Genomic DNA, 27,417 nt, shown 5'->3' with positions numbered 1-27,417 from the left:
GCATAACACATTCTTACCAGTCTTCATTTTTTGTCAAATTGGCAACCGGTATTTTGTATGAACTGGTAATACTCTATGATGAGTTACTAATCCACCGATTGTTTGATGGTACTGACACACTGACCATGCTTTTTGTGTCATGTTACTGAGTATGTCTAGATTCATTGAACCTAGGAAATTGTAATGTAATCCTATTGGACCAACATGAAATCAGATTCCTTTAAAAGGACATCATGTCTAGGGTTTTAATTTGTTGCTGAAAGGGTTAATGTCATGCTAGGGTTTAAGGTGGTTGTTGAGTTGTTGGAAGAACGATCTTATCTAAGAAGATCAAGTTGTAACTGAGAGAGAGATAGAGAAGATTGAAGTAATGCTAGAATGCATTAACTGTTAGCAATACCAGATCTAACCAAGTAGTTTGTGCTATTAGATAGATCAAACACTTGTTGATTACTCACATCTTTGACAAGTCTGTAGCCCTTAACTGGGTAGGCCTCAAAGCCTTGATAAAATCCTCTAACAAGGTGGTTCACTTTTGTGAATCTAAAATCCTCTAACAAGGTAGTTTTTAATCGGACTTATCTCCTAACAGAGATTGAGATTCCTAACAGGATCTATTTTGGTGAAGAACATTGTAAGACCTTAACCGGTCTGACCTTAACTGGTCTGGTTTCTATTCCGCAGATAGTGACTTGTGAGTTCCATCTCACCGTGGTTTTTCCCAGTTGGGTTTCCACGTAAAATATCTTGTGTTATGGTTGTATTGCTTTTGTGGGTGAATTCTTTATTCGCATTTTGGTTTGCATGTGTGGTAACCGGTCTATTTGTTAGACTGTTTTACTAGTTTATCTTTAGGCTATGTAAGTGTTTTAGTGCAGTAATTTTTGGCATACTAATTCACCCCCCCTCTTAGTATTCATCAGCATGATCTTTACCTTTTTCGCCATTTCGCAAGGTGTAACTCGTGTGCATCTTCGGCCCATGAAATCATGCGCTTCGTTGGATCCTCTACAACCTACTCACCGGTTAAGCTGACCCTTCTCTGCAAAATTTGCCTATTTGCCTCGGGATCCATGCCTGCCTTGGGTCCACTTGGTCGTCCCTCATCTCACCAACTCAATCACCTTGGGATCCACACCCACACATGTGGGCCCACCTCGAGCACCCATAGGGACCATCTGTCAAAAGCCTAGATGGCTTTGACATTATAGATGTGTGTGTTCTTGGTTTTAAACATTAAAAACCATCACTTCCTAGTGAATGTGGGATAAAGGCTTTGCCCAGAAACTGCATTTTGGAGGTTTTCTGCAGAGCTTTAATGGTGATTTTTGAAACTTACATTGCTTGGAAGATTTAAAAAATCTCTCCTCCACCCTTTATGGCATCTACATTTGCTTAAAGGTCTTTATTTTCTCGCCAACGCCATAGGGAAAAGTTTAGCCCTTTTATATTTACCTATGCATTTTCTAATTTTCTGAATGCCCCTTGTATAGTATAGCTAGGAACGTTGGGATTACACTTGCCAAGTGCTTTTGCTAAAATTTCTTTGAGATTTGGCTCACCTATGCTACGCACAGCAGGGAGGAGGCACAAAGTGGTTTGTATCCACTTCCACGCAGTGGAGGATGTTCTTATTGCTTGTTGTCAACATGCTGCTCTCTGAAGGTGCCTGATGTTGTCTATAAAACCACACTTCCTACTGGAGGGAGAACACATGAGAGTGGGGAAACTGCGTTTCCTAAACACCATGCTCCATACACCACGCCCATACACCACTCCCATTATATTTGCTTAAGAGTTTCTTGAGTTGCTACAACTACTGACTGAGCATCACGTGGGGGAGTTTTGGACTGTTTGCATTTGCTGTGAAAGTATTTTGCCTTCCCCATACTCCACATTTTGCTCCACGCAGGGAGGAGTTACTCTGTTAAATTGCATTTCATCTGAATTCCATATTGCATTGCATGCCACGTGAGAAAGGAGGATGGACTGGTCTTTGCATTTAGTAAAAGATCTCAACGCTGACCCCTACCACCAATGCCACGACATGGGAAGAGCTGCCCAAAGCATTTGCTTGAAAGTCTATATGCCCATGTATAGACCCACACAGGGATTAAGGACTTCAAATGTGCTTCCCCCAATAACCACGCTGCTTGGAAAGATTGCATTTAAACTGTTGCTTATTAGACTTTCAACCTAGCGTTTGCCACGCAGGTTGCTATTGTTTACAAAGAACTTCTAAAACTCCAGACCTCTACTCCATGCACTAGGGAGGAAACAAATATTTAGGCCATTTGGATTATCACTAGCAAATCTGCAATTTGTTTGAAAAAAAATGAGTGTCTCCTCCAAACACAAGGAGTGAATGATGTTGGCTCTGGCATTAACTTAAAACTCTGCATCATTCTCCAACACCACAACTAGCAGGGAGATGGGAGGAGGGAGTTTGGTTTTATAATAAGATCAGTTGTATTGCTTATTTCATGATGTGACTTAGAGATAAATGATCAATGAAACTCTGTGGAACAACCAGCCCACTTCATAGTCCCTTTTTTCATGACTATGACCATATTCGCCATATGAATGGCCTGAGTATTGTGAGTGCATAAAATTTGTGTCTTATGAGTCATCAAAGGACATAACATAGCATTTTGGATATATGTCCATTCATCCATACGTAAGTAGTCAAATGAAGTCCCCTTTCACCATCCTACTGGTGAACTGCAATCAAGCCAAGTCGGGCCCCAAAGTGGGTCCGACTAAATTTTTTTTTTTGTTTTCAAGAAACTCGCCTTTGAAATGATTCAGACACCTTAAACACACCTCTGGAAATGATCGGCATCATTTTTGGATCATCAGACTGAAATTTGCAACCTTCAAGGGATTACGCCCCATTTTCGCATTTAATCGCGAAGACATAATTTTCAATGTGGTCGAAACACCTTTCTGGAGCTCGCCATCTGACAAGCGTGTACTCTGATATGCAAGCATGAAATCTACCAAACAGTTTCTCAAGATGAGTCCTGAGCAAAGAGATATTAATCAGCAAAAATGACAAACTGGCTTTGTCAACACTGCGGACCTGACGAAGTCAATGTCCTGGCAACACATGACACCTTTCTCAAAAATATCAAGTGACATTCGTAGGCCCTCAAATTTGAAAAATAGGTACCTTGAAGTACACATTAAAAATTTCAATTCTCAGTTCGATTGCAAGATTGACAGAATGCAAATGGTGCACTCACAAAAATGGCAACATTAATTGATATGGCACTGAAAGTACAAATAACTGAAAATGATAGCTAAATGAACCCTTTTGAAAACCAATCAAACGGATTGAGAGAGGCTTGAAATTTGAAATGTAGCTCATCATTTATACTAAAATTAGCTCAGAATAAACATTATGGCATGACGCTTACTGAGGCAACTTTTACACTTATGCAAAATAGGGCTTCGACTAGCTGTCGAAATAGGGACTTGCCAAAACACACAAACTGCAAACGGATAGTGCTATGAAAACTGAGCAAATGGATTCATTAGGACTTGAAATTTTGTAGACTGACTCATACTTATGCATAGAATTGAATCCAATTTGAATTTTTTTATGACAATTGTTAGGGCAAAAGATGTAATCGCTCAAAGAAGGCTACTCAATAAAATCTGCATTTGTGCCTAAAATGCACTTCCAACTCACCCCTCAAAATGGGTACCTCAAAAACTTATCCAAACTGAAATTTGAAAGTTTCACATCACTGAATAGGTCAAATGAAAGGTGTGGGACATGAATCCTGAGTCTTACCCTCTGAAAATCAACTGGTTCCATTTTACCCCCTTGCTAACTAGGCCATTCAAACTGACTTGTTTGGAGATGCAAAGCAAAAATTTGAAGTGGGCCTCAAAACTTGACTCAATTTTAATTAGTCCCAACAGTGGCTCTGACTGGGGGATGGTTTATTGTAAGATCAACACAAGAATCCAGATATCTTTGGTTAAGCAGACCACCCAAAAAATGGATCATTCTTCTCTTCTCATCACATTTCAAAAACAGGGCTTCCTTATTCTACCCGAACAGTAGGGCACTTTATTGAAAACCACACAAATGAAAGCAAAGTGACTATACAAAATATACAAACAAACTCACAACTGATTATAAATGCTCCACTTACAAACATTTACTTCTGTCAAAAATCTGATTCTCATCACCTGATATTATGATCCAAATAAAGGCACCTTTCAATAACAACTGAGCATTACTTTTATAATCTGCCCCTTCTGTCTCATCACTGCAACAAATGGTGTGCATACCTCTTGTCTGATTCTAAACTTCGTAATCACACACTACTTCAACATAAGTAAAAACATGAGACAATTCGCCATAGAGGCCTTCCCACAAGCTGCAATACACTTCACTATCCCAATCGATTCTACCATTTGCAAGAGCATCATCATGTTGAATCTCAAAAATTAAACATTCATTTTCAACATTATAATTCCCATCAACACATGCCTTATTACCACTTAAATCAATAGAATGAGGGACACTACTAACCGACTGAAGCAAACAAGGAACATAGATGTTACAATCCAGATATGATACTTCACTATGATGACCACAGTCCATACTTTCTTTGTTTATCAAACTGAAAGCCTCTACATTCTGAACATGCCATTCACGGAAAATAATGCATACCTCTAGCTGAAGCGAATCCTCAGCGAGGTCTTCCTCATTCAGGCTTACATCTACCTGAAACATTTCCATTTGTGGTCTGAAGAAGTCATCACATAACCCATGCCTCTTGTCTTCATCATGAAGTAAATTCTTACAACCCATGTTACTGCTGTTCGGAACTTTATCAGCATTACAAATTTGTTCTGCATAAGGGGAAACTTTATCATTTTCATCAATGAAATCAGCACCATGGATATTTGTATCAAAAGCAAAGAACTCCAAATCCGGTTCGAGCATATTATCAACATTCACATCCTCTTCATGATACTTCAAATTCTGAAAGCATTCAAATATGGGTTCATTTAAATCTGAAAATAGAGCATTATCAGCACTGTCACATACATTATTATCTTCAAAAACAATTTCGTTTTCAGATTTATAACTAAGATACATAACTTGGTCTTCTATTATATCATCTTCACAAGATGAATAATAAGAATTCTCATAACCACTTTCAGCTACATAACTGGCATTCATTTGCTGATCAAAAGAAAGTGAAACACTTGTGCTAAGATCATTCTCATACTGAAATTGCTCTTCATTGTTCATTTGCATACCTTCAAGGTGCTGGGAATAGAACTCAGTGTCCTCATAATCAGCAACACCACTCCATTCTGAACACATTCATCACTGGGTATACTTGTACTAAACACATTATCAACATCATTCACAATTTCATTTTCAGATTTATCAGACTTAACCAAAATTTGATTTTCATCATATTGCACAACTTCACTTACATAATCAACAATAGTTGGTGATCCTTCAGTATTTGGTATTTGAACATCAAATACATCAGCAACATTTAAAGATCGATGGTCATAATTACCATAATTTTCATTATTGTTAACCTTAGGAGATGCATGATTTACTTGATAATTTGCAATCACATAGTCAGCATAACTGGCATACAAATCAAATGGTACATATCCCTTGTTAGCATAGTCAGCATAATCTCCTTTTACTTTGTCGCAATAAAATTTGTCATTAATGCATGTTAGGTAGCGTAATAAATGCATTTTAGAATATGTCAAACAAGGTTAAAAAATGCCGAGGCGAGTTTGCTGGTGCCAGGCGCGTCTATGCTTACTAGGTGCATCTGTGTTTGTGCAAGGCGTGTCTATGCTAGAAAACGCATCTGTGTCAAATGCGAGTGCACCTGTGTTGTTCAGGTGTGTTTGTGTAGGACAGGTGTGTTTGTGCAGAGCATAGGCACGTCTGTGTATTCTAGGCATATCTGTGCAAAGCAGGCATGTTTATGAAGTCTATAAGCACAGTTGTGTCATGAAGGTGTGTTTATGTCTTCAATGTCAAATCGATAGTTCTATGATGAACATACACTATCGATTGGATAAGCTACTGAGAGGATACACTCAAGTAGGTCCTCTAGGGAAGACTAGGACAACAAATAGGGCTAGGATTGACAATTCTATGATAGAGCATACATTGCCAATTCGAAAACTACTCAAGAAGAGTCACTCAAGTAGAGGCCCTAGGATAGGATAGATCAAGGTACTTTGTGATGAACAGTGAGTACCAAGACATAGTACTTTGTGATGAACAAGGAGTACTAAAATATGAGCAGCACTTTGTGATGAACAATGAGTGCAAATGTGAACAACACTTTGTGATGAACAGGGAGTACCACTAGGATAATTAGCAACACTTTGTGATGAACAGTGAGTGTCACTAGAATAGAAGCAACACTTTGTGATGAACAATGAGTGTTACTAGGATAGAGTACCATATGCACTTAGATAAAAAGTAGCATTTTGTGATGAACAATGAATGCCACTATGACTGACATGATTGATTTGCTTGACTACAGGAGTATTTTCCTATGCTGGAGTCACGGGAGATATTCCCGTCGACTCAAAGGTTGCAACCAGAGTTGACATTTGAGGATAGAGCTTCCATTGAGGGTATGGGCCTGTGATATATTATGTATGTGCCTAAGTTTTGGGCAAACATGGGGTTGCTGACTACGCTAGCTGAGAGATGGCACTCAGAGACATGTACATTCCATTTCCCTATGGGTGAGATGACAGTCACCTTGGAGGATGTATACAGTATACTGCAGGTACCGATCGATGGGGAGCTGATTCCTTATGATTGAGAGGGAGATAGGGAGGCCCTGAGATGAGTGTTTCACGATCCAAGACTAGAGATGAGAGCTGGACACATGGCATGGGACACAATGATAGTGATAGGACTGACACTACCAGTAGTGCTAGGAGGAGTGATCAGTGGGTTCTTGTGTCCAGACAGGGTGACACGAGGGTTGGCTGTGGGCTGGGGGAGCACCTTGGAGACACTGGTTACACAACACACTAGATATACCTGAGGACTGTGTGTGCTGACACACTTGTATTATGAGTTGCATCAGTTTGTGTATCATGGATCCTTAGGATTGGGTTGTGGAGTGACATTTCTATAGGTATGGGCCTATGAGCATCTACCGGTTACCCGACCGATACACTTCAGGGGCAGGGGTCATGGACACAGTTTTGTACATCTGTATGATATGATTACCTCACAACCACAGATTGGCAGGTTGGAGCATTGGCGTTGAGTCCTGGATAAGATCGACACTATGATATGGAGGCCATACCTCGGGTGCGAATAGTGGGAGGAGGACACAGTGGATCTACCTGTAGCGTCGTAAATTGTATGCACTTGCTAGGGTGGTATAATTTCACACCTAGTTTAGCACCCGCCTTGGCGCATTTTGCATTTTGCATTGCATTTCCACTTTAGCACTTAATTAATTAAATTAATTAGGTCTAAGGTTCTATTTTATCATCTCCCATATCATAACGTTGGGCCCTTTCATTAAAGTGTGCCCCTTTCATTTTATTCTTCCAATACATCACTCAATCAAAAACCCTAATTAAGTCCTATTTCGAACTTGGGGGCTTGGTTTCGGGGGTCAAAACATCTCGAAATCACCTGTAACTTCGGGATTCTCTCTAAAATCATCATATCTGATGGCCCTGAAAATTTGGTGAAAAGTTGTCGGGACCGTGGCGCCCGGAGTGCACATGGTCCCGGACATTTTTCCCGAAATTTTAGGAGCACAATCCAATCATAAAATAAAGCTTAACCCCAAGAAATTTGTGGGATATTCAATCTCTAGGTCGGCCAAAAGATGAAATTATGACCTAGGGTTTCCTACATAAGAGCTCTCTTTCCTCATTTGAAAGGATCCAATTTTTGGCTTTCAAGGACCTTCTATGCAGCGAAAGAGCAGATCTTTGAAGACTTCAACAACATTCAACATCCATCTATCAAGCATTTATCAATTTCACTCATCCATTTAGGGCTTGGAAGACATTGAAGAACAATAGGAGATTACCGACTAAAGATTGGCTTGTACCTCTCCCTTGGGGTTGGGTATGATTTCATGTTGTTTTCATGTCTTTGCATAAGCTTCAATACATCACTTATTCATGATTTAGATCACTTTGAATCTTGATTTAGAGCATTTACATTATCATTTACAAGCAATTAGGGTTTACTTTCTAGGTTGCTCTAGTTTGCTTACTTTCATTTTAGGATCTTGCACACACACAAGGTCTGCACACACAATACATTTTACAATACAACTTGGCTATTCGTGGAGGTGGAAATCACCAAAGCGAGGGTTTGACTAAGGCAAAACCCTATATAGCCGCCCACCATACCCTTTTCAGATATAAGTGCAGGTTTTAGAATTCGAACGACGCCGCAAGTTACAGATCCGGAAGAAGCAGACGGAGACCAAACAACACACCAAGTTTCAGAGAAAAAGACCTGGATAGGGGTGTGGGGCGCCCTGGTCCTACCAGGACAGGGGCGCTAGGCGCCCTGGTCCCTGGGACAGGGGCGCTAGGCGCTCTGGTCCTCTTGACAGGCAGCATTTTCAGCACTTTTTGATAGCTTTTCCAGAGTGCAAAAACAACAGTTTCCGGAGCAGTTTCAGGGGCAGAATCAGGACAGTGGCGCTCACGCCCCCGTCCCAAACATTTTCACTCATATTTTGACTCCAAGTATGCATTTGCATTCTTGTTTTGTCCTTGTGTTTACAGCTTTCCATTGTTTAAGTTCAATTCTGTAATCACGTTATTGGTTCATACTTGCACTTTAGGGTTAGGGATTGAACTTGCATCATTTTATCTTTCAATTACAACAAAGGAATAGAAATCCTAATAGGTAGCCCATGGCTCTCTCTTCCACAAAAAGAAGTAGCCAATTGTGTGATACCTCTAGGCTCTTTCGTATTCCATAAATGTGTGATTGAGAGTGAGATTAGGGCATGTTTGCTTAGTGTCACTTTTTCTCCCACACATTTTGGTGAACCTGACGTGAATCTTATTATTGCTTTACATTTGTTAGATCTAAATCTAGATTTAGCGTGTTTCATTTAAGTTTCATTTTCAAAAAAAAAAAAAAAAAACATAGAAGGAAAAGAAAGAGTGTGTTTTGTTTCTTTGCATTGTGTGCAATTTTTATTTCAAAATGTTAGATTTTTATTTGCAAGATGTTCATATTTGTGATGATGATGAATTAGATGAAGCTTTAGATGAGTTTTTGAACCCTAAAGATGCCAAACTTTCATTTTACCAAAAACTCAAAAACCTTGTTACTATGCCATTTAGATGTGATGAGAAAGATAAGTCGAATGGTTCCTCTCAAGGGTACATTCCTATCAACTCTTCCACTGAATCTAGTAACATGGTTGTTTTCAATAATCCCTTCTATGAGGAGATGTCTCCTTTTGAATCAAAGGATAAACCTTTTAATGGATATGATCAGGCTTTGTTGGATGATGCCCTTGATGACTTTGTGGCTCCTAAAAAACGCTCCCTTCATGAGGATCCTTTTGTGCAAGAAGATGACATTATCCCTACATTTCCTAGTGATGTCATTTCCTTTTCCAACAAAATTCCCACTAGAGATGATGAATTAATGATAAATGCTTACCCTTCTCCTAAAGTTTGTCTTACCCATAAGCATCCCTTAGAGAAGGAAGATGAAATAATAAGCAATTTCCTTAATTCTCTCTCCCATAAAGATCATATTGAAAATATTTTGAGGAAAGAGGATGAGTTTAACACATCTATTGATGCTCTCCCTCCTAAGGATGAGGAATTAATAAACAATGTTATCTCCTCTCCCGAAATTGACATTACTTCAAACGTTCCTTTCAACAACTTCACTATTTGGGATGAACCATTAGAAGAAGGTGTAGATTATTCTCTATCCCATGAGAGAACCCTCGCCAAAGGGGATGAAATCAAGATTGAAAACTCCCTTGATAGTTTCTCACCTTCCTTGAATCTCAATTATTCTGCCTCTCCTCAACTTGGTTCTACTCATAAGGATACCCTAGTTCAAAGCAAGATGGTTAACATCTCTTTCAAAGATCTCCCTCTCAAAAGTGAGACTTTAGAGAGTAATGTTGATCCTTCTCCTAGAGAGTTTATTCCCCATGTAGATCCTTTTGTAGTGTCGTAAATTGTACGCACTTGCTAGGGTGGTACAATTTCACACCTAGTTTAGCACCCGCCTTGGCGCATTTTGCATTTTGCATTGCATTTCCCCTTTAGCACTTAATTAATTAAATTAATTAGGTCTAGGGTTCTATTTTATCATCTCCCATATCATAAAGTTGGGCCCTTTCATTAAAGTGTGCCCCTTTCATTTTATTCTTCCAATACATCATTTAATCAAAAACCCTAATTAGGTCCTATTTTGAACTTGGGGGCTTGATTTCGGGGGTCAAAACATCTCAAAATCACCTGTAACTTCGGGATTCTCTCTAAAATCATCATATCTGACGGCCTTGAAAATTTGGTGAAAAGTTGTCAGGACCATGGCGCCCATGCAACATGGTCCCGGACATTTTTCCTGAAATTTTGGGAGCACGATCCAATCATAAAATAAAGCTTAACCCCAAGAAATTGGTAGGATATTCAATCTCTAGGTCGGCCAAAATACAAATTTACGACCTAGGGTTTCATACATAAAAGCTCTCTTTCCTCATTGGAAGGGATCCGGTTTTTGGTTTCCAGGAACTTCATATGCAGCGAAAGAGCAGATCTTTGAAGACTTCAACAACATTCAACAACATTCTATCAAACATCTATCAAATTCATTGATTCATCCATTTAGGGCTTGGAAGACATTGAAGAACAATAGGAGATTACCGACTGAAGATTGGCTTGTACTCCTCCCTTGAGGGTTGGGTATGATTTCATATTGTTTTCATGTCCTTACATAAGCTTTGATATATCATTTATTCATGCTTTAGATCACATTCCATCTTGATTTAGAGAATTTGCATTATCATTTACAAGCAATTAGGGTTTACTTTCTAGGTTGCTCTAGTTTTCTTTCTTGCATTTTGGACCTTGCACACACACTAGGTCTGCACACACAATACATTTTACAAAATAACTTGGCTATTCATGGAGGTGGAAATCACCGAAGCGGGGGTTTGACTAAGGCAAAACCCTATATAGCCGCCCTTCCCCCTTTTCAGACATTATTGCAGGTTTCGAGATTCGGACGACGCCGCGGGACACAAATCCGGAGAGAGAAGACTGAGACAAACCTTTCCACCAAATTTCAGTGCAAAAGACCAGGACAGGGGCGGGGGGCACCCTGGTCCTGCCAGGAAAGGGGCACTGGGTGCCCTGGTCCCTTCTAAGCGCCCTGGTCCTGCGCCCTGGTCCCTTCTGGGTGCCCTGGTCCCTTCTGAGCGCCCTGGTCCCGGGGACAGGGGCGCTGGGCGCCCTGGTCCGACAGCATTTTCAGCATTTTTGACAGCTTTTTCCAAAGTGCAAAAACAGCAGTTTCCGGAGCAGTTTCAGGGGCAGAATCAGAACAGTGGCGCCCGCGCCCCCGTACCGAACATTTTCAGTCAGATTTTTACTCCGGGTACGCATTTTCATTCTTGTCTTATCCTTGTGTTTACAGCTTTCCATCATTTAAGTTCAATTCTGCAATCTTGTCATTAGTTCCTACTTGTATTTTGAGGTTAGGGATTGAACTTGCATCATTTTATCTTTCAATTTCAACAAGGGAATAGAAATCCTAATAGATATCCCGTGGCTCTCTCTTTCACAAAAAGAAGTAGCCAATTGTGCGATATCTCTAGGCTCTTTCGTATTCCGTAATGTGTGTCAAAAGGTAGGATTAGGGCATGTTAACCTAGTCTCGCTTTTTCCCCTACACATTTTGGTGAACCCGACCTGAACCTATCATTGCTTCCTCTTGCATTGCATTTGTTAGATCTAGATCTAGATTTAGTGTGTTTTCATTTCATTTTCATTAAAAAGAAAAAAAAAGAAAAAAGTGTGTTTCTTTGCATTGTGTGTTTAAATTTTATGCAATTTCAAAATGTTAGATTTTTATTTGCAAGATGATCATATTTGTGATGATTATGAGTTAGATGAAGCTTTAGATGAATTTTTGAAACCTAAATATACCAAACCTTCATTTTACCAAAAACTCATAAACCTTGTTACTATGCCATTTAGATGTGATGAGAAAGATAAGTCAAATAGTTCCTCTCAAGGGTACATTCCTATCAACTCTTCCACTGAATCTAGTAACATGGTTGTGTTCAATAATCCCCTCTATGAGGAAATATCTCCTTTTGAATCAAAAGATAAACCTTTTAATAGATATGATCATGCTTTGTGGGATGATGCCCTTGATGCCTTTGTGTCTCCTAAAAAACATTCCCTTCATGAGGATCCTTTTGTGCAAGAAGATGACATTATCCCTGCATTGCCTAGTGATGGCCTTTCCTTTTCCAACAAAATTCCCACTAGAGATGATGAATTAATGATAAATGCTTACCCTTCTCCTAAAGTTTGTCTTACCCATAAGCATCCCTTAGAGAAAGAAGATGAAATAATAAGCAATTTCCTTAATTCTCTCTCCCCTAAAGATCATATTGAACATATTTTGAGGAAAGAGGATGAGTTTAACACATTTATTGATGCTTTTCCTCCTAAGGATGAGGAATTAATAAACAATGTTATCTCCTCTCCCGAAATTGACAATACTTTAAACATTCCTTTCAATGACCTCACTATTTGGGATGAACCATTAGAAGAAGGTATAGATTATTCTCTACCCCTTGCCAAAGGGGATGAAATCAAGATTGGAAACTCCCTTTATAGTTTCTCCCCTTCCTTGAATCTCAATTATTCTCCCTCTCCTCAACTTGGTTCTACTCATAAGGAAACCCTAGTTCAAAGCAAGATGGTTAACATTTCTTTCAAAGATCTCCCTCTCAAAAGTGAGACTTTAGAGAGTAGTGTTGATCCTTCTCCTAGAGAGTTTATTCCCCATGTAGATCCTTTGATGATAGAGGATGATATGACCTTTCCTCTTCCTACTAGAACATCAATGCTTACCCCTTGTCTCTCTCCTAAAATTGATTTAATCCGTGATAAGATTTTAGTGCAAGAGAAGACTATCAATAATTCTTCGAACACTTTTGTTCATTCCTCTAAACCATCCTCAATCAATTTGATACATGTGAATGAGACACCTAACAAACCTCTCTTCACTGTCCAAGGTGCTTGTCCTTCTCAAAATTCTCAACCTTTAAATAAGCCTATCTTAGTGGTTCAAGGTGGTTATGCTAATGATTCTTTTTGCACTCCTAAGAAACCTATTATTACTGTGCAAGGAGGTTATTCTTCTAAGAGCCCTTATGAGTATGCTAAGCAACTGAGTAGAGAGAGTTATCATGCGGTTGCTCATACCTATAACACAAGAAACAATAGGCAACCTAGTCCTCCTCCAGTTATCCCCACTTCGCTTCCTCCTTCCCAACCTATTCTTCCTCAAGCGCCTCGTATTTCACAAGTTCTTGGTAAGGAATATGATCTTATTGAACAACTTAAAGCTACCCCTGCTAAGATATCCCTTTGGGATTTGATCCAAACTTCTTTCGTTCATCATGGAATGTTACAAGATGCCTTGAAAGATTTGAATGTTCCTCCACCTAATACATCTAGTAATATAGTGTCTTTGGTTAACTCTGTGATGAATCCTAAAGCTCAAATTGTGTTTACCCAAGATGAGTTGCCTACTAGTGAAATTCAACAACAATATGATCCCTTGATGATTGTGGTTATCATAAATGACATTGCTATAAGACGAACACTGGTAGATAATGGCTCTGGCCTTAATGTGTGTAGCATTAATCTATTGCATAAGATGAATGTGGATACATCCCTTATTGAGCCTGACTCTCATCCCATTCGAGGCTTTGATAATGTGGCTAAGTCTTCATTAGGTATTATCACCTTACCCATCACAGTGGGACCTGTTACTTTGCCTACTCCTATCCATGTTATGTCGGGAAATTTAACATACAACTTGTTATTAGGGAGACCTTGGATTCACAGTATGCAAGCTGTCCCCTCTACATTGCATAGACAAGTTAAATTTATTTATAACAATAAGACATATACCTTGATAGGTGATACTAAATTTCAGGCTTGTTTGCAAACATCTACTTCCAAAGGGATTTCTTCTAAGCCTTCCTCTTCTAGTGATGACTCATTAAACAAGATACCTATGGATGAATCATCACCCTCTAATAATCAAAATTCTTTGGATGAGCCTAAAGCTCCTGAAGAAGATCCTTCTCGACTTGAGTCTACACATGAAAAGGCTTTTGATCTTGAGAAGGTTCTCGCGGAAGACGATTGGGGATCTCTTGATTTTAATCCCACCTTTGTAGGTGAATATAGGGTTCCTCCTAGAGATCTTAAAGGTAAAAAGAAGGAAGAAACTAGAGATCAATCAGTCTTACCTGAATCTATGAGCAATAATTTTGTGGCCTCTTCTCAAACTTCTTCTCCTCACACCTCTAATTATGAAGAGTTTGATTCTTTGTCTTATGAAAAACCACCTTCTCTTCCTGAAATGGCTGATCGTTATGGTCGTGGTTTTCGCATTGCTGCTAAGCATGGGTATCATGGAAATGGTTGTGGCGCTCATGAACAAGGGATAAAAGTTCCTCTAGAGACTAATTTTCACGATTATGCGTTTGGACTTGGCTATAATCCCTGCAAATGCACTAAAGCATCTAAAAGACCATCTCTCAATGTGAATGCTATATTTAGTAGTGATGATGATCTCACTTCAACTAAATCATCTTCTACTTCTATCAACTCTCATTCCCCTCATAAGGAAATCTTGGCAATGAACAAATCTCTTTATGAATCCCCTCAAATTTCTAAATCCACTTATGAATCTTTATCTCCTATTCATCATAAAGTCCTTTCCTCCAGGGATAAGGCTCTAATAAATTACACTTATCCCTCTTCTAAGAGTTCTTGTGACTTTTCTTCTTCAATTTTATACATGTTTTTGATTTCACTTATAGTTGAGCATTTAGCATGTCATATTCAAATACCTCATTCAATCTATCATGTCTTTAAATAACATTAATGGCTATTATGTTGCTCATCATTATGTGACATTGGTAGCTCATTTACTGGGGGCTCATTGTCATTCATGATGGTACAATGTCAAGTGCAATCATATTTTTTTATTTTTATTTTTTGAAGCAACATAATAGCCTAATTTTCTTGTTCTTATGGGGACAAGAGTGATTTCATACATCTCTTCTTTTGCTTATGTCCGAATCTTTCCCTAGAAGATTGTGTAAGTCCTTCTCATTGAGGCAATAATCTTTCCTTATTTTTATCTAAGGATCCACTTTTTCCTATTTTGTGGATGGTGTAGACTTTATTACTTGATGTTATGCCTTGTACGCATTTGTTGTTGTTTGTTCAAGGATTCTCTCTTACAAGAGGACTAAGTCCTTGACTACAACCTCTTTTGCACTTGGTAAAATACATCTATAATGAATTCACTCTCCCAATTGGGTTAAAAGGAGCATCATCCTTCATTAAGAATCACTTTCAACTCGCAAAAGAAGGAAGTATTGCATTCTTATTCTCTTCTTTGTCTTATTCTAGAAGATGTTATATTTGTCTAACTCATGGATCACCAATGTGTGTATTCATGCCTTTTTTTCCTTTCTTTTTCTTCTCTTTGCATTTTGTTTCCATGTACATCCTTCATCTTGTGTTTGAGAACTCTCAAATCCTCACACTCTTTGTCGTGTTGGAATTGAGATTTAGTCCTCTTTCTTACCAAATGATTCTCCATTAGTTTTTGATCTCATATCAAATCTTTTTGTGAGCATTTGTCATCAATATTCTTTAACAATTCGAAGTGGTAAACATGATACCCTGTTTCAACTCACTAAAATTAGCAAGCCGAAACAGGGGGGGGCATATTGCTACCCTCAAATTTTCATCACCTTCCTTAGTAAGCATTAGGTGATTTTGTGATCTAACATGTGGTTTTGTAGGGTGCGGTTCCTAACTGTGTATTGCAGATACCGCTGGGGGCTTCGTTCGACAGACTTATGGATATATCCTTTTTCAAATAATGTTTACTTTTCTGTACTTTAGCTTGCATATGCACGTAGTGTTCATATGACCGCTAAAGTGGGGGCTAAATGTAGCATCGTAAATTGTACGCACTTGCTAGGGTGGTACAATTTCACACCTAGTTTAGCACCCGCCTTGGCGCATTTTGCATTTTGCATTGCATTTCCCCTTTAGCACTTAATTAATTAAATTAATTAGGTCTAGGGTTCTATTTTATCATCTCCCATATCATAAAGTTGGGCCCTTTCATTAAAGTGTGCCCCTTTCATTTTATTCTTCCAATACATCATTTAATCAAAAACCCTAATTAGGTCCTATTTTGAACTTGGGGGCTTGATTTTGGGGGTCAAAACATCTCGAAATCACCTATAACTTTGGGATTCTCTCTAAAATCATCATATCTGATGGCCCTGAAAATTTGGTGAAAAGTTGTCGGGACCATGGCGCCCATGCAACATGGTCCCGGACATTTTTCCCGAAATTTTGGGAGCACGATCCAATCATAAAATAAAGATTAACCCCAAGAAATTGGCAGGATATTCAATCTCTAGGTCGGCCAAAATACAAATTTATGACCTAGGGTTTCATACATAAAAGCTCTCTTTCCTCATTGGAAGGGATCCGGTTTTTGGTTTCCAGGAACTTCATATGCAGCGAAAGAGCATATCTTTGAAGACTTCAACAACATTCAACAACATTCTATCAAGCATCTATCAAATTCATTCATTCATCCATTTAGGGCTTGGAAGACATTGAAGAACAATAGCAGATTACCGACTGAAGATTGGCTTGTACTCCTCCCTTGAGGGTTGGGTATGATTTCATATTGTTTTCATGTCCTTACATAAGCTTTGATATATCATTTATTCATGCTTTAGATCACATTGCATCTTGATTTAGAGCATTTGCATTATCATTTACAAGCAATTAGGGTTTACTTTCTAGGTTGCTCTAGTTTGCTTTCTTGCATTTTGGACCTTGCACACACACTAGGTCTGCACACACAATACATTTTAGAAAACAACTTGGCTATTCGTGGAGGTGGAAATCACTGAAGCGGGGGTTTGACTAAGGCAAAACCCTATATAGCCGCCCTTCCCCCTTTTCAGACATTATTGCAGGTTTCAGGATTCGGACGACGCCGCGGGACACAGATCCGGAGAGAGAAGACTGAGACAAACGTTTCCACCAAATTTCAGTGCAAAAGACCAGGACAGGGGCGGGGGGCGCCCTGGTCCTGCCAGGATAGGGGCGCTGGGCGTCCTGGTCCCTTCTGAGTGCCCTGGTCCCTGGGATAGGGGCGCTGGGCGCCCTGGTCCGACAGCATTTTCAGCATTTTTGACAGCTTTTCCAGAGTGCAAAAACAACAGTTTCCGGAGCAGTTTCAGGGGTAGAATCAGGACAGTGGCGCCCGCGCCCCCGTCCCAAACATTTTCAGTCAGATTTTAACTCTGGGTACGCATTTTCATTCTTGTCTTATCCTTGTGTTTACAGCTTTCCATCATTTAAGTTCAATTCTGCAATCTTGTCATTAGTTCCTACTTGCATTTTGAGGTTAGGGATTGAACTTGCATCATTTTATCTTTCAATTTCAGCAAGGGAATAGAAATCCTAATAGATATCCCGTGGCTCTCTCTTTCACAAAAAGAAGTAGCCAATTGTGCGATATCTCTAGGCTCTTTCGTATTCCATAATGTGTGTCAAAAGGTAGGATTAGGGCATGTTAACCTAGTCTCGCTTTTTCCCCTACACACCTTTGATGATAGAGGATGATATGACCTTTCCTAGTATTACTCTTCCTACTAGAACATCAATTCCTATCCCTTGTCTCTCTCCTAAAATTGATCTAATCTGTGATAAGATTTTAGTGCAAGAGAAGACTATCAATAATTCTTCCAACACTTTTGTTCATTCCTCTAAACCATCCTCAATCAATTTGATACATGTGAATGAAACACCTAACAAACCTCTCTTCACTGTCCAAGGTGCTTGTCCTTCTCAAAATTCTCAACCTTTAAATAAGCCTATCTTAGTGGTTCAAGGTGGTTATGCTAATGATTCTTTTTGCACTCCTAAGAAACCTGTTATTACTGTGCAAGGAGGTTATTCCTCTAAGAGCCCTTATGAGTATGCTAAGCAATTGACTAGAGAGAGTTATCATGTGGTTGCCCATACTTATAATACTAGAAACAATAGGCAACCTAATCCTCCTCCAGTTACCCAACTTCACTTCCTCCTTCCCAACCTATTCTTCGTCAAGCTCCACGTATTTCACAAGTTCTTTGTAAGGAATATGATCTCATAGAACAACTTAAAGCTACCCCTGCTAAGATATCCCTTTGGGATTTGATCCAAACTTCTTCTGCTCATCATGGAATGTTACAAGATGCCTTGAAAGATTTGAATGTTCCTCCACCTAATACATCTAGTAATATAGTGTCTTTGGTTAACTCTGTGATGAATCCTAAAGCTCAAATTGTGTTTACTCAAGATGAATTGCCTATTAGTGAAATTCAACATCAATATGATCCCTTAATGATTGTGGTTATCATAAATGACACTGCTATAAGACGAACACTGATAGATAATGGCTCTGGCCTTAATGTGTGTAGCATTAATCTATTGCATAAGATGAATGTGGATACATCCCTTATTGAGCCTGACTCTCGTCCCATTCGAGGCTTTGATAATGTGGCTAAGTCTTCATTAGGTATTATCACTTTACCCATCATAGTGGGACCTGTTACTTTGCCTACTCCTATCCATGTTATGTCGGGAAATCTAACATACAACTTGTTATTAGGGAGACCTTGGATTCATAGTATGCAAGCTGTCCCCTCTACATTGCATAGACAAGTTAAATTTATTTATAATAATAAGACATATACCTTGATAGGTGATACTAATTTTCAAGCTTGTTTGCAACCATCTACTTCCAAAGGGAGTTCTTCTAAGCCTTCCTCTTCTAGTGATGACTCGTTAAACAAGATACCTATGGATGAATCATCACCCTCTAATAATCAAAATTCTTTGGATGAGTCTGAAGCTCCTGAAGAAGATCCTTCTCGACTTGAGTCTACACATGAAAAGGCTTTTGATCCTGAGAAGGTTCTCGCAGAAGACGATTGGGGATCCCTTGATTTTAATCCCACCTTTGTAGGTGAATATAGGGTTTCTCCTAGAGATCTTAAAGGTAAAAAGAAGGAAGAAACTAGAGATCAATCAGTCTTACTTGAACCTATGAGCAATAATTTTGTGGCCGCTTCTCAAACTTCTTCTCCTCACACTTCTAATTCTGAAGGATTTGATTCTTTGTCTTATGAAAAACCACCTTCTCTTCCTGAAATGGCTGATCGTTATGGTCGTGGTTTTTGCATTTTTGCTAAGCATGGGTATCATGGAAATGGTTGTGGCGCTCATGAACAAGGGATAAAAGTTCCTCTAGAGACTAATTTTCACAATTATGCCTTTGGACTCGGCTATAATCCCTGCAAACGTACCAAAGCATCTAAAAGACCATCTCTCAATGTGAATGCTATATTTAGTAGTGATGATGATCTCACTTCAACTAAATCATCTTCTACTTCTATCAACTCTCATTCCCCTCATAAGGAAATCTTGGCGATGAACAAATCTCTTTATGACTCCCCTCAAATTTCTAAATCCACTTATGAATCTTTATCTGCTATTCATCATAAAGTCCTTTCCTCCAGGGATAAGGCTCTAATAAATTACACTCATCCCTCTTCTAAGATTTCTTGTGACTTTTCTTCTTCAATTTTTATCATTTTATACATGTTTTTGATCTCACTTATAGTGGAGCATTTAGCATGTCATATTCAAATACCTCATTCAATCTATCATGTCTTTAAATAACATTAATGGCTATTATGTTGCTCATCATTATGTGACATTGGTAGCTCATTTATTGGGGGCTCATTGTCATTCATGATGGTACAATTTCAAGTGCAATCATATTTTTGAAGCAACATAATAGCCTAATTTTCTATGTTATCATCTTTTCTTTAGAATCCTCTTTTCCTAGATATGGGAGAAGATGTGTATCCTCTTTCTTATCCTACCCACTTCTTGTAAGGAGCATTTTACATACACTAATGTCTTGCTTGCATGATCTCATGTGAGTATGTAGTACATTCATTTTATGTCTAAATCTCTCCCTAGAAGATTGTATAAGTCCTTCTCATTATCCTTATCCTTGGGAGGCAATGATCTTTCCTTATTTTTATCTAAGGATGCACTTTTTCCTATTTTGTGGATGGTGTGGACTTTATTACTTGATGTTATGCCTTGTACGCATTTGTTGTTGTTTGTTCAAGGATTCTCTCTTACAAGAGGTGTAAGTCCTTGACTACAACCTCTTTTGCACTTGGTAAAATACATCCATAATGAATTCACTCTCCCAATTGGGTTAAAAAGAGCGTCATCCTTCATTAAGAATCACTTTCACCTCGCAGAAGAAGAAAGTATTGCATTCTTATTCTCTTCTTTGTCTTATTCTAGAAGATGTTATATTTGTCTAAAACAATTCCTCTTGGGGATAGGTGTCTTTTGTACAAATATCTCTTCTCCTCTAAAGATCTCCTTTACACATACTACAAGATATCCCTTTTCAACTATCTTATCCTTGCTTAAAGAGTGCAAAACTCTCTTTCTTGGATCTATGACATTGTTGCATTTTTGGGGTATCTTCTTTTGTGATGAAGGTAGGTATCCTTGTTCTACTTTACTTATGACATAAACATTACACCTTTTGAGCAATGGGTCATTCTCAGAACTAGAGCATAGACTCTTAGAGCGAGATGTCACGTTGTTTTACTATACATATACAGGTTGTAGCATACTCGGGCATAGACTCCTATGAGGTGCTTCTAACCTCCCTTACACACACATGCACGAGGTTGAGTGGAACTAGCGGCATAAGGCTAGACTTTCTCACTTCTCTCCCTTACATGGATCACCTAGACAGACTCTAGGGGCTAGTTTTCCATGTCCTTTTCCCATGGATCACCTAGGCAAGATCTAGGGGTGAGAAGTCCATGTTTTCTCTCTCACTATTCTTCTCATGGATCACCAATGTGTGTATTCATGCCTTTTTCCTTTCTTTTCTTCTCTTTGCATTTTGTTTCCATTTACATCCTTCATCTTGTGTTAGAGAACTTTCAAATCCTCACACTCTTTGTTGTGTTGGAATTGAGATTTAGTCCTCTTTCTTACCAAATGATTCTCCATTAGTTTTTGATCTCATATCAAATCTTCTTGTGAGCATTTGTCATCAATATTTTTTAACAATTCGAAGTGGTAAACATGATACCCTGTTTCAACTCACTAAAATTAGCAAGCCGAAACAGGGGGGGGCATATAGCTACCCTCGAATTTTCATCACCTTCCTTAGTAAGCATTAGGTGATTTTGTGATCTAACGTGTGTTTTGTAGGGTGCGGTTCCTAACTGTGTACTGCAGATACCACTGGAGGTTTCGTCCGACGACTTATGGATATATCCTTTTTCAAATAATGTTTACTTTTCTGTACATTAGCTTGCATATGCACGTAGTGTTCATATGACCGCTAAAGTGGGGGCTAAATGTAGCATCGTAAATTGTACGCACTTGCTAGGGTGGTACAATTTCACACCTAGTTTAGCACCCGCCTTGGTGCATTTTGCATTTTGCATTGCATTTCCACTTTAGCACTTAATTAATTAAATTAATTAGGTCTAAGGTTCTATTTTATCATCTCCCATATCATAAAGTTGGGCCCTTTCATTAAAGTGTGCCCCTTTCATTTTATTCTTCCAATACATCACTCAATCAAAAACCCTAATTAAGTCCTATTTCGAACTTGGGGGCTTGGTTTCGGGGGTCAAAACATCTCGAAATCACCTGTAACTTCGGGATTCTCTCTAAAATCATCATATCCGACGGCCCTGAAAATTTGGTGAAAAGTTGTTGGGACCGTGGCGCCCAGAGTGCACATGGTCCCGGACATTTTTCTTGAAATTTTAGGAGCACAATCCAATCATAAAATAAAGCTTAACCCCAAGAAATTTGTGGGATATTCAATCTCTAGGTCGGCCAAAAGATGAAATTATGACCTAGGGTTTCCTACATAAGAGCTCTCTTTCCTCATTTGAAAGGATCCGATTTTTGGCTTTCGAGGACCTTCTATGTAGTGAAAGAGTAGATCTTTGAAGACTTCAACAACATTCAACATCCATCTATCAAGCATTTATCAATTTCACTCATCCATTTAGGGCTTGGAAGACATTGAAGAACAATAGGAGATTACCGACTGAAGATTGGCTTGTACCTCTCCCTTGGGGTTGGGTATGATTTCATGTTGTTTTCATGTCTTTGCATAAGCTTCAATACATCACTTATTCATGCTTTAGATCACTTTGCATCTTGATTTAGAGCATTTACATTATCATTTACAAGCAATTAGGGTTTACTTTCTAGGTTGCTCTAGTTTGCTTACTTTCATTTTAGGATCTTGCACACACACAAGGTCTGCACACACAATACATTTTACAATACAAATTGGCTATTCGTGGAGGTGGAAATCACCAAAGTGGGGGTTTGACTAAGGCAAAACCCTATATAGCCGCCCACCATACCCTTTTCAGATATAAGTGCAGGTTTCAGAATTCGAACGACGTCGAAGTTACAGATTTGGAAGAAGCAGACGGAGACCAAACAACACACCAAGTTTCAGAGCAAAAGACCTCGACAGGGGCGTGGGGTGCCCTGGTCCTGCCAGGACAGGGGCGCTAGGCACCTTGGTCCCTGGGACAGGGGCGCTAGGCGCCCTGGTCCTCCTGACAGACAGCATTTTCAGCACTTTTTGACAGCTTTTCCAGAGTGCAAAAACAACAGTTTCTGGAGCAGTTTCAGGGGCAGAATCAGGACAGTGGCTCCCGTGCCCCCGTCCGAAACATTTTCACTCAGATTTTGACTTCGGGTATGCATTTGCATTCTTGTTTTGTCCTTGTGTTTACAACTTTCCATTGTTTAAGTTCAATTCTGTAATCTCATTCTTGGTTCATACTTGCACTTTGGGGTTAGGGATTGAACTTGCATCATTTTATCTTTCAATTACAACAAAGGAATAGAAATCCTAATAGGTAGCCCATGGCTGTCTCTTCCACAAAAAGAAGTAGCCAATTGTGTGATACCTCTAGGCTCTTTCGTATTCCACAAATGTGTGATTGAGACTGAGATTAGGGCATGTTTGCTTAGTGTCACTTTTTCTCCCACACACTACCTTATACTTTTCAGAGAAGATATCAGATTGGGTGAATGCCCTATGTATTGGAGAGACATCTGATTGAAAGGGTATGTAGGAAGTTTGGTCGTAGTCAGCAGATGCCACGGGGTTCTGGGATGTATGCTCGGACAGTGAGAGATCAGGCACACTTTGGGCCATTATTGTCATATGATCAGGCCGTGATGCAGCTGGTGGAGATGGTTCCCTTGCCGTGGGATATGTAACCAGATATTGAGGATGCAGGTATGGATGTAGATTATACTACATATTGGGTTGAGCATCCATTCTCATGACTGATAGACCAAGGGGAGACAATAGATGGAGATGGTGGGGGGGATGGAGATGATGATGGATATGGTGGAGGGAGAGGCCGATAAAGGAGGCGAGGTGCTATTGGAGAGAGGAGAGTGGCTCCACGGAGAAAGGGTGGGGAGGAGAGACAGGCTTGGGTGGTGAGGGGTCATAGTGGATTGCCACTGTAGGTGCCAACAGCACAGGGTCCGAGACAGGTGCAGGGATAGGGGCAGAGGTAGGTATAGGTACAGGCACAGGCATTAGTATAGGGGGAGCGACAGGCAGAGGCATAGGGGGTTGAGGAGGAGGAGGATGAGCTGCTTGAGCATAGGGAGATCTAGTAGGGATAGATAGATGAGATTCAAGACCTAGAGAGGGAGACGGCTAGGCTCAGGAGGCAAATGAGGGAGATAGAGCATGAGCAAGATCAGGCTATCTAGTGCTATACTGAGGTTGAGACAACGCTGAGGGCTGGGAGGCAGGTGACAGAGGATACAGGGGCTAGATATGCCTATGTTCTATAGGTAGGGGAGGAGATAGGTTACTGGCGAGACCTATATTATGGGGTAGTTCCACCAGAGTAGCGGGCGAGGAGCTTCTGCAGACCATCACGGACAACGATAGCTATGGGAGGGAGCCAGAGGAGACAGGCATCTAGCGGTGGAGTTATGGGTCCTCCACCACCACCAGATAGAGGGGCAGGAGGGATGATCCTAGGGTGGGTCCTTCTAGGGCTTAGACTCTGTTGAGGCCAGGTAGCTCTGAGGGAGGGAGTTCATCATAACCATAGAGGGCTCCCTATGTATCATTGTGTTGCTCCATTTTGTATTATGATGTAGACACCTTCAGGTGATTTTGTAGCCATATGATTTTGACATCATTGTATCATGACACTTTATATATATATATGAGATGATTCATCTTTGCGGCAGCTATATGCATGTGTACCTATGTGATGAGATATTTCATGGTGTATGTTTCTATGTGATGCTTATGATATGGATGCAAATATGTACATAAGGAAATGCAATATTTATGTTTTTTTAATGTTTTTAATATGTTATGCTAATGCAAATGTGAATGTATGAAATGCAAATGAATATGATAATGCAAATGACTATATACATGATGAGAATGTAAAATGTGCTAACATGTGTTGTGTGTAGGATGTGATGCGATTGTGATATCTATATGTATGTATGAAATGCTTAATATGTGATAATGCAGGTGCAACTACATGAAATGCAAATGTTTTTGGCATGTCATTATACTCAGTCATGTGATAGCAGGCTACATGGACTCCAGAAGGATGATGGATGTCAATCAAGAAATGGGGATGGAAGATAGAATATATGAAAGTGAAAAGATCTTCTTGTGCGTTATCATCATTGAGCTTTATTATGGCAAGTAGGTTATGACAATTGAGGCATATGTTCGACCCAGAAAGTCATTATACCTATTTGCATGGAGATAAGACAGTCACAAAAAAGGAATGCCCCAGTTCATACTAGACTCTCAGTGTCCTCATATCCTTGGACAAGTCATAACATTACTAAGAGACAATCCACAGACAACAAAAGAAAAATAGGTGACGATACCCCATCCTCGCCTTTCTAGTCAAAGACATCTTGGAGATAAAATCTCAAGTTAGAGACATCCCAGAAAAGCTAAAAGACATGTCACCAAAAAGATAAAATCAAAAGAAAACCAAGACTCAACACCAACATTCACTGTAGTCCTCAAGTTTAGTGCCTCTTGTCACTTGTATAAGTCATATTTGATTGTGGTCACATTGTTTACTTTCACAAAAAAGATAGATAGCACTAACCCATATATTGCCTGAGGCTATTGAAAGATTTGATTTGTTGAAGCCCATTGTTGTTGTTGTGTCTCATGTAAAACTGATACTTTATTGTGGAGAAGACGTAAGTTTATTTTGGATTGGCGATGCAGATGCTGCTTTATTGTGGATTGTGTGCAGATAGACTGAAGAAACTGTACTCCTTGAAACATGTGATGCTCTCAGTTCCACACCCATCACTAGATGTAGGATTTGCCTTAGCCACGGATAGGAGCTGATTTATTATGGATGGAAAGGGATGAAAATGAATGTTATTATGAATGGCTAACTAATCTTAGGTAGATCAATAACAAGCCATGATGAGAATGTGTAAAGTTTATTATGGATGAATAGGTTGTGAGTGTGTACAAAGTGAAAGGATGAAAGAGAATCCTGAAGGAGGGAGGAGTAATGTCTCTACGCATGGCACTTTTGACCCAGTTTTCACCATGGTACTTGCCCAGGGTGCCACAGAAGTAGTTTTCACCATTGGACAAAATGTTTTTTTTTTAACTTTTTTTTTATTTTTTTATTTTTTTGTATTTTTGAATTTTTTGAATTTTTTTGTATTTTGAATTGGGATACTCTGAAGAGCTATGTGTAAAACCTACGAAGGTGCATGTTGTTGATAGGATCCTCTAAAGGTTCACCCTCTATGGTTAAGAGCTGATATGCACCAGATCCATAGGCTACTGTAATGATGTAAGGACCAAGCCAATTTGGTTTAAACTTGCCCTTCTTCTCTCTGTCTTGCTGATTTTTGGGGTTTTCTCTGAGAACCAAATCACCTATCTCAAATGTGTGAGGCTTGAATTTGTGATTGTAGCTGCGACTCATTCATTGTTGATAAGCCTTGAGATGATTAAAAGCAGTTTGTCTTCATTCATCCAATAGTTCAAGTTCTTGTAAGCGAGAGACCCTATAGGCTTCATCACTGATAATGTTTTGCAAAGAGACTCGTAAAGAGGGTAGCTTGACCTCAATAGGCAAGATACCTTTAGCACCATAGACAAGTGAATAAGGTGTAGCTCCTATAGGTGTGCGGATGCTTGTGCGGTAGGCCCAAAGTGCAAGATTTAGTTGGATATGCCAATTGCGGCTAGTGTCATCGACTGTCTTTTTTAAGATTTTAAGGATTGTTTTATTAGATGCCTCAGCTTGACCATTACCTTGGGGGTAATAAGGTGTGGAGAAATGATGGGAAAAATGGAAGCGATCACTGAGTTCACAAACATCCTGATTTTTAAAGGGATGTCCGTTATCGGTGATAATGTAAACAGGAATACTGTATCGACAAATGATATAGTTGAGAATGAATGTGGCAATTTTTTTTCGAGTGACTTGCATGAGAGGCACGACTTTGATCCATTTTGTGAAATACTCTATGGTAGTGATAATGAATTTATGACCGTTGGAGGATGGAGGGTGAATCTTGCCTATGAGATTGAGTCCCCACTGACAAAAGGGCCAAGGAGTCACAATTGGTTGAAGTTCTTGTGCTGGCGCAAGGATGAGGTCTCCATGAAGTTGACACTACTTACATTTCTTGACAAACTAATATGAGTCTTTTTCCATATTGGGCCAGTAATATCCAGGCCTGATAAGTTTCTTGGCTAAGATAGGACCACTAGAATGTGGACCACATATCCCTTCATGCACTTCATGTAACACAATCTGAGCTTCGTCGCTTTCCAAACATCTAAGAAGAGTGCCATCTAGACCTCGATGGTATAGGACATTGGCTAAAATGACGTATGGAGAAGATTGGTGAGTGAAAGTGCGACATTGGTTT

This window comes from Cryptomeria japonica, chromosome 3 (genome assembly GCF_030272615.1).
Source record: "Cryptomeria japonica chromosome 3, Sugi_1.0, whole genome shotgun sequence".
In the NCBI taxonomy this organism is placed as follows: domain Eukaryota; kingdom Viridiplantae; phylum Streptophyta; class Pinopsida; order Cupressales; family Cupressaceae; genus Cryptomeria; species Cryptomeria japonica.
This window is presented reverse-complemented; position numbering follows the sequence as displayed.